General features: G+C 43.6%; 1 non-coding gene across 1 annotated transcript; it reads right to left on the reverse strand.

Moving 5' to 3' along the window:
- Positions 1-4,112: 4,112 nt before the first annotated feature.
- trnar-ucu (transfer RNA arginine (anticodon UCU)) lies at positions 4,113-4,202 on the reverse strand. The gene is given in 2 exon segments: positions 4,113-4,148; positions 4,166-4,202. It is a non-coding gene; the product is annotated as a tRNA-Arg (tRNA).
- Positions 4,203-8,367: the final 4,165 nt, after the last annotated feature.

Here is an 8,367-nt window from a genome sequence, read left to right on the forward strand (position 1 = left end):
ATCAAACTGCTCCTTTCAATGTAAAACATGCCATCTCGCTTCAGTTTTCACTGTGGTCCTTCTATTCAAATCTATTTTAAAAGCTATCGTGCTCGATCATATTTCACTGCAAGCTTTTGTATCGTAATTTTGCAATTTTTTTTTTTTTTTTTTTAACAGCCAGATTTGTGATCTAAATCCTATTTCGCTTTTTTTTTTTTTTCATGGTTTTGCTGCTAGCCCTTGTTCTAATTCTTGATTTTTGCAGAACTTTTCTAAATCAAAGCTCTTGTTCAAAACTAGGATTTTGCAGCAAGCTTTTGTTCCACTATTTCATTGTGCTCTTTAATTCATGATTTTGCAGAGAGTTTGTTCTAGATTTTATTTCACTACAAGCATTATAATTCATGATTTTCATTGGGAGTTCTTTAATTCATGATTGTGCAGCAACTTTAATTTTCTGTGAGCTTGTTTGGAGTCCAAGTGGGATATAGTGAGCTCTTGAGTTGGTATAAAACCCTGTCTAATAGGATAATTGTTGGAAGACTTTAATGAAATACTATTTCTCCTCTAAAAAATGATTGCCAAAATCAAAAGACTTTATTTTTCTTCTAGGAAAATTCCCTGACAATATTTGGGATCTCCTCCTTTGATCCTGAACTGTTCTGGAGAGGGACAGTAGCTGACTGAGATCTTCATGCTGGCATAAAGAGGTCTGTTGAACCTGAAGGAAAGATGATTTTAATCTTGATGGTCCTGAGCTGCATTTCCCAAAAGCATTAAGCTTAATTTTGATTGTAGAGGCCATTGGCACCATAGGCTTACAATGCTTTTGGGAAATGCAGCCTTGGTCAGTGGCTAGCCCTGTCCAGGAATATGGAATCTGTAAGAGTATTTATGGGTTGAGTTTAATATTGGATTATTTGAACTGCTTATAGCATCTTGTTAATGGATCTTGAAAGCAGAGGGAGTTAATGCTGATGTGCGCGACCATTTGAGGCAGTTAGGAGGGGGTGAGCAGGATGCTTTTGTGGTATTACTAGGAGCCCACCACACCACCAGCTGTCCCTGACCTACAACCAGACTACGAAACGAGTGATTGGCAAGGTACGCCTGCTGCATCACCAAAAAGTGAAATCACCTGAAGGCCCCCACTACAATGGAGCAATAACTAAAAGACCAAGATCAAGTTTCTCTGGGATGTTAAGACTGGCCTCTTTTGTTCCATCAGCTTTTTATATCCTACAGTGGCCTTACCCAATCCAGTACAGAGGAGTCAATTGAACTATATAGGTTCTGATAGAATGATCATATCTGAAATGTCAATTGTTGATTTGGTTTCACAACACTTGATAAATGTCTCTTGCAAAAATGCTAAATCTCCACCACATCAGCCTTCAGATGTCAATCTCCTGGCATAGCTTAAGACAACTGGACACAGATGCACAAGGATGATTAAAATATTACAGACATTGCTTTCTGTTACAGAATTTTCTGTAAAGTTGCCTTTGTGAAACACATTCTACAAAAGTGACTTTTATAAAAAGGAGACTTTCATCCTGAAATACCATGCATCCATGACCGATGGACTCAGCAGATGGAATTACTTTGCATATTCCTCTAATCCATTTCTAGTGTTGGATTGAACTAAGATTGAGTGGGACAGGAGAATGGAGAGTCTTTTTAAAAAGTATTTTCTGACTTACTGCAGTATGAGACTAACCAGTACTGTGGATTGATAAATAATGCTGCATATGTACATAAAGGTGCATTTTGTTGATCTTTCTGCAGACATTCAGAGACCTGAATGGAGTGACAAACCAATGGAGAACAAACCAATGACTGAAGTATTCAAAGAGTGGAATGAGCTGTAGAGGAAAAGCTGAAAGACTGAGGCCTAGCTGATGTACTGCAATGAGCCAACCAGTTGGTGTGGACATCAATGTGGTAAATTGGTCTTAACAGAAGTGCTACATCCTTGGTAATGCAAAATTGTGCATCTGAAATTCCTCAGACAATAATGATAGTAGTTTCATATGTTCCATCAGTGGAACCATCTTCAGTGTTAACCAACTAAAGATTAGGCTCACACACTGGTGGCAATTTCCCAGTTAACTTGTTCAGATAGAGATTTGAAACTGCGATTTGAAAATTGTAGAAGGTGAAAATGGGCTAACACTGGATTCTCAGCATTTAAGGCTAACAAATTGACACCAGTTTGTTCTATTCATGGCATGTGATAGACAAACATCTAAAACCTCTCCACAAGTTAACATCTTGCAAGTTAATTTTTCCACCAAAGTAACAATGTAACATGGCTATGACGGCACGCCACTCTTTAACAAGCAGGAGCACTTTCAGTGAGAAGGGAACAAAATCCCTTTAGAAGGAATTATGTAAGTTTTAGAGTTGCTGTAGAGAGAATAGATTTTACAGGTGTACTTTTAGTCTAATACTTTATAGTAATCATTAGTATAATTATACATTATATACTCTGTACCCATCTACTGAGGTACTTTAACTTGAGAATGAACATTATTTGCATTTGAACATCATATTTTGAGCAGGTTGGCGTAATTTAGACAAATGACGTCCATTTCCGTTGAAGCAAAGAATTGTGGGTTGTGAGTGCCCATGAAGGATACACCTCATGCATCCTCTGAATTCCTGTGAAAGGCTGCATTCAAAGTGTCCTTTTCTGAAACAAAACTGCTCTTCCTAGTGAAAGTCACATGGTCTGCATAAACATTGCAACAAGGTATGTTTGAATTACAATGGCACAAGACAGGTAATTAAAACAAATGATTAACCCTACTGTACATGTACAAAAATTAGGCCTTGGATGAATGACTTGACAATAACCTACTCTTCCTAAAATTATGACCATTACAAAGCAACCATTTAATTCATGGTATAGCAAGAAGAATTTCAAATTAAACGCAGTGGACAAACAAGCTGCCTCTTTACTTTTGAGTTTTCATTATATATTTAATGACACACTTTAGCATCCACACTGTTTGTGGATCCCAAATTATGTTCTGTTTAGTGTGTTGTGTGTTCCCTTGCCCAGTTTCTGTTTCCCTCATTTTGTTTCTTGTGCCTAGTTGTTTTTTACCATTTTGTTTCTGAATTGTATCTGCTTCCCTTGCTACGGATTTGTAACTGCCACCTTTTGAATTGTAATTGTCTCCCTTGTTTTTGTTACTGAATTGCATCTGCAGGATTTTTTTTTTTTTTTTTTGGTATGCTTTGTCAAGTTTTGGTTTCCTTGTTTTTGTTGAAGAACAATCCTAATTGGGTTAGGATATAGGGATGAAAACCACTATGCTCATGCCGGATTGCCATAACTTTTGCCAGGAAGGTGGCAGAGGCAGGTTAGGGTTAGAGTTGGGGAAAGCAAGCCCTACTCCCCATTTCTGAGGGTTAGGTAAGATAGGGTTAGGTTTAGGAAAATGTAAAATCCAAGGCCTGGGTCCAATAAAGGGCCCAGGCCTGGTTGTGCACAGTCCTTCCCTCAACTGACCACTAAGAGCCCATCCAAGAGCGGGAAATGTACACAAACACAGCTCTTAGTAAAATAACATAAAATAAATACATCCCAAAGGGGGTATTATTGTAAGGGTACCCCAGTTTAGGAGCTGATGTGGGTATTACTCTAAGGGTAATAGGGTTAGGTTAGGGTATAGGGTTAGGGATGAAAACCACCATGCTCACGCCGGATTGCCATAACTTTTGCCAGCAAGGTGATAGAGGCATGAAAGCAAGCCCTGCCCCCCCATTTTCAAGGGTGCTCTTTCCAGTGGTGCCACCGCCAAGTCTCTATGAGGTCAGCAAGTGCCTCAATCCAATTGGCCCTCCTACAAAGTGCCATTTACATCTTAGAGACTCGGTGGCCACAACACACTACAAAGGCACTGCTGGGATTTGAACCCAGGATCTCCTGTTTACTAGATGGGCACTTTAACCAACCGACCCACAGCACCTTCTTTTGCAAAAGTTCCATGGGAGGTCATAAGATCAATGAATAGGCCATGCTATTCAGAGCATGAAAGTGTTTGTTTGAGAAAAGAGTTTTGTTTGGTCAGATAGACTTGTTTGTTGGCCAAGTGTGCTTAGCATATTGACTAAGGCAGTGACACTGGTGAGATTTGAACCCACAACCTTTGAATGTCCACATTTTGCAATCTAGAAGTCCAATGCGCTATCCATTGCGCCACAGAGCCCACATTATGTGCATTGTTGTGTGTGGGATAGAAAAATGTAAAACTCCAAGGCCTGGGTCCAATAAAAGGCCCAGGCCTGGTTGTGCACAGTCCTTCCCTCAACTGACCACTAAGAGCCCACCCAAGAGCGGGAAAGGGACACAAACACAGCTGTTAGTATAATAGAATAAAATAAAATAAATACATCCCAAAGGGGGTATATTGTAAGGGTACCCCAGGTTAGGTTTAGGAGCTGATGTGGGTATTGCTCTACGGGTTATTAAGGTTAGGTTTAGGGGCTGGTAGGGTAATCAAGGTTAGGTTTAGGGGCTAGTGTGGGTATTACTCTAAGGGTAATTAAGGTTTGGGTTAGGGGTTGGTGTGGATGTGGTTGTAGAAAATAGAAATATATGATCATTTGGAAAATGTAAGGTTAGGTTAGGATATAGGGATGAAAACCACCATGCTCATGCCGGATTGCCATAACTTTTGCCAGCAAGGTGATAGAGGCAGGAAAGCAAGCCCTACCCCCCCATTTTCGAGGGTGCTCTTTCCAGTGGTGCCACCACCAAGTCTCTATGAGGTCAGCAAGTGCCTCAACCCAATTGGCCCTCTTACAAAGTGCCGTTTACATCTTAGAGACTCGGCGGCCACAACACACTACAAAGGCACTGCTGGGATTTGAACCCAGGATCTCCTGTTTACTAGGCAGGTATTTTAACCAACTAAGCCACAGCACCTTTTGCTGCAAAGTCTCCATGGGAGGTCGTCAGATCAATGAATAGGCCATGCTATTGAGAGCATGAATGTGTTTGTTTGAGAAAAGAGTTTTGGTGGTCAGATAGACTTGTTCATTGGCCAAGTTTGCTTAGCAAAATGACTAAGGCAGTGACTCTGTTGGGACCTTAGGGTTAGGGTTAGGGTTGGGTTAGGGTTAGGTTAGGATATAGGGATGAAAACCACCATGCTCATGCCGGATTGCCATAACTTTTGTCAGGAGTTAGGGTTAGGTTAGAGGGATGAAAACCACCATGCTCATGCCGGATTGCAATAACTTTTGCCAGCAAGGTGATAGAGGCATGAAAGCAAGCCCCATTTTCGAGGGTGCTCTTTCCAGTGATGCCACCGCCGAATCTCTATGAGGTCAGCAAGTGCCTCAACCCGATTAGCCCTCCTGCAAAGTGCCGTTTACATTTTAGAGACTCGGTGGCCACAACACACTACAGAGGCACTGCTGGGATTTGAACCCATGACCTCCTGTTTACTAAACAGGCACTTTAACCAACTGAGCCGCAGCACCTTCTGCTGCAAAGTCTCCATGGGAGGTCAACAGATCAAGGAATAGGCCATGCTATTGAGAGGATGAAAGTGTTTGTTTGAGAAAAGAGTTTTGGTGGGTTAGGGTTAGGATATAGGGATGAAAACCACCATGCTCATGCCGGATTGCCATAACTTTTGACAGCAAGGGTTAGGAAAATGTAAAAATCCAAGGCCTGGGTTAGGGTTAGGATATAGGGATGAAAACCACCATGCTCATGCCGGATTGCCATAACTTTTGCCAGGAAGGTGATAGAGGCATGAAAGCAAGCCCTACCCCCCCATTTTCGAGGGTGCGGTTAGGGTTAGGTTAGGGTTAGGTTAGAGGGATGAAAACCACCATGCTCATGCCGGATTAGGGTTAGGGTTAGGGGTTAGGATATAGGGATGAAAACCACCACACTCATGCCGGATTGCCATAACTTTTGCCAGCAAGGTGATAGAAGCACGAAAGCAACCCCTACCCCCCCATTTTCAAGGGTGCTTTTTCCAGTGGTGCCATTGCCGAGTCTCTATGAGGTCAGCAAGTGCCTCAACCCGATTGGCCCTTTTACAAAGTGCCGTTTACATCTTAGAGACTAGGCAGCCACAACACACTACAAAGGCACTGCTGGGATTTGAACCCAGGATTAGGGTTAGGTTAGGGTTAGGATATAGGGATGAAAACCACCATGCTCATGCCGGATTGCCATAACTTTTGCCAGGAAGGTGATAGAGGCATGAAAGCAAGCCCTACCCCCCATTTTCGAGGGTGCTCTTTCCGATGGTGTCACCGCCTAGTCTCTATGAGGTCAGCAAGTGCCTCAACCCGATTGGCCCTCCTGCAAAGTGCCGTTTACATTTTAGAGACTCGGTGGCCACAACACACTACAAAGGCACTGCTGGTATTTGAACCCACGACCTCCTGTTTACTAAACAGGCACTTTAACCAACTGAGCCACAGCACCTTCTGCTGCAAAGTCTCCATGGGAGGTCATCAGATCAAGGAATAGGCCATGCTATTGAGAGGATGAAAGTGTTTGTTTGAGAAAATAGTTTTGGTGGTCAGATAGATTTGTTCGTTGGCCAAGTGTGCTTAGCAAAATGACTAAGGCAGTGACTCTGTTGGGACTTGAACCCACAACATTTGAATGGCCACATTTTGAAATTTAGAAGTCCAATGCGCTATCCATTGAGTCACAGAGCCCACATTGTGTGCATTGTTGTGTGTGGGATAGGAAAATGTAAAATCCAAGGCCTGGGTCCAATAACGGGCCCAGGCCTGGTTGTGCACAGTCCTTCCCTCAACTGACCACTAAGAACCCACCCAAGAGCGGGAAAGGGACACAAACACAGCTCTTAGTAAAATAAAATAAATACATCCCAAAGGGGGTATTATTGTAAGGGTACCCCAGGTTAGGTTTAGGAGCTGATGTGGGTATTGCTCTAAGGGTAATTAAGGTTAGGTTTAGGGGCTAGTGTTGGTATAGGGTTAGGTTAGGGTTAGGGTTAGGTTAGGGTTAGGGTTAGGATATAGGGATGAAAACCACCATGCTCATGCCGGATTGCCATAACTTTTGCCAGGAAGGTGATAGAGGGTTAGGGTTAGGGTTTAGGTTGGGTTAGGTAGGGTTAGGATATAGGGATGGTTAGGGTTAGGGTTAGTTAGGGTTAGGATATAGGGATGAAAACCACCATGCTCATGCCGGATAGGGTTAGGGTTAGGTTAGAGGGATGAAAACCACCATGCTCATGCCGGATTGCCATAACTTTTGCCAGGAAGGTGATAGAGGCATGAAAGCAAGCCCTACCCCCCCATTTTTGAGGGTGCTCTTTCCAGTGATGCCACCACCGAATCTCTATGAGGTCAGCAAGTGCCTCAACCCGATTAGCCCTCCTGCAAAGTGCCGTTTACATTTTAGAGACTCGGTGGCCACAACACACTACAGAGGCACTGCTGGGATTTGAACCCATGACCTCCTGTTTACTAAACAGGCACTTTAACCAACTGAGCCGCAGCACCTTCTGCTGCAAAGCCTCCATGGGAGGTCATCAGATCAAGGAATAGGCCATGCTATTGGGTTAGGGTTAGGTTAGGGTTAGGTTAGGTTAGGGATGAAAACCACCACACTCATGCCAGATTGCCATAACTTTTGCCAGCAAGGTGATAGAAGCACGAAAGCAACCCCTACCCCCCCATTTTCAAGGGTGCTTTTTCCAGTGGTGCCATTGCCGAGTCTCTATGAGGTCAGCAAGTGCCTCAACCCGATTGGCCCTTTTACAAAGTGCCGTTTACATCTTAGAGACTAGGCAGCCACAACACACTACAAAGGCACTGCTGGGATTTGAACCCAGGATTAGGGTTAGGGTTAGGATATAGGGATGAAAACCACCATGCTCATGCCGGATTGCCATAACTTTTGCCAGGAAGGTGATAGAGGCATGAAAGCAAGCCCTACCCCCCCATTTTCGAGGGTGCTCTTTCCAGTGATGCCACCACCGAATCTCTATGAGGTCAGCAAGTGCCTCAACCCGATTAGGGTTAGGGTTAGGGTTGGGGTTAGGATATAGGGATGAAAACCACCATGCTCATGCCGGATTGCCATAACTTTTGCCAGGAAGGTGATAGAGGCATGAAAGCAAGCCCTACCCCCCCATTTTCGAGGGTGCTCTTTCCAGTGATGCCACCACCGAATCTCTATGAGGTCAGCAAGTGCCTCAACCCGATTAGCCCTCCTGCAAAGTGCCGTTTACATTTTAGAGACTCGGTGGCCACAACACACTACAGAGGCACTGCTGGGATTTGAACCCATGACCTCCTGTTTACTAAACAGGCACTTTAACCAACTGAGCCGCAGCACCTTCTGCTGCAAAGTCTCCATGGGAGGTC

The sequence above is a fragment of the Myxocyprinus asiaticus genome, chromosome 32 (genome assembly GCF_019703515.2).
Source record: "Myxocyprinus asiaticus isolate MX2 ecotype Aquarium Trade chromosome 32, UBuf_Myxa_2, whole genome shotgun sequence".
NCBI lineage: Eukaryota > Metazoa > Chordata > Actinopteri > Cypriniformes > Catostomidae > Myxocyprinus > Myxocyprinus asiaticus.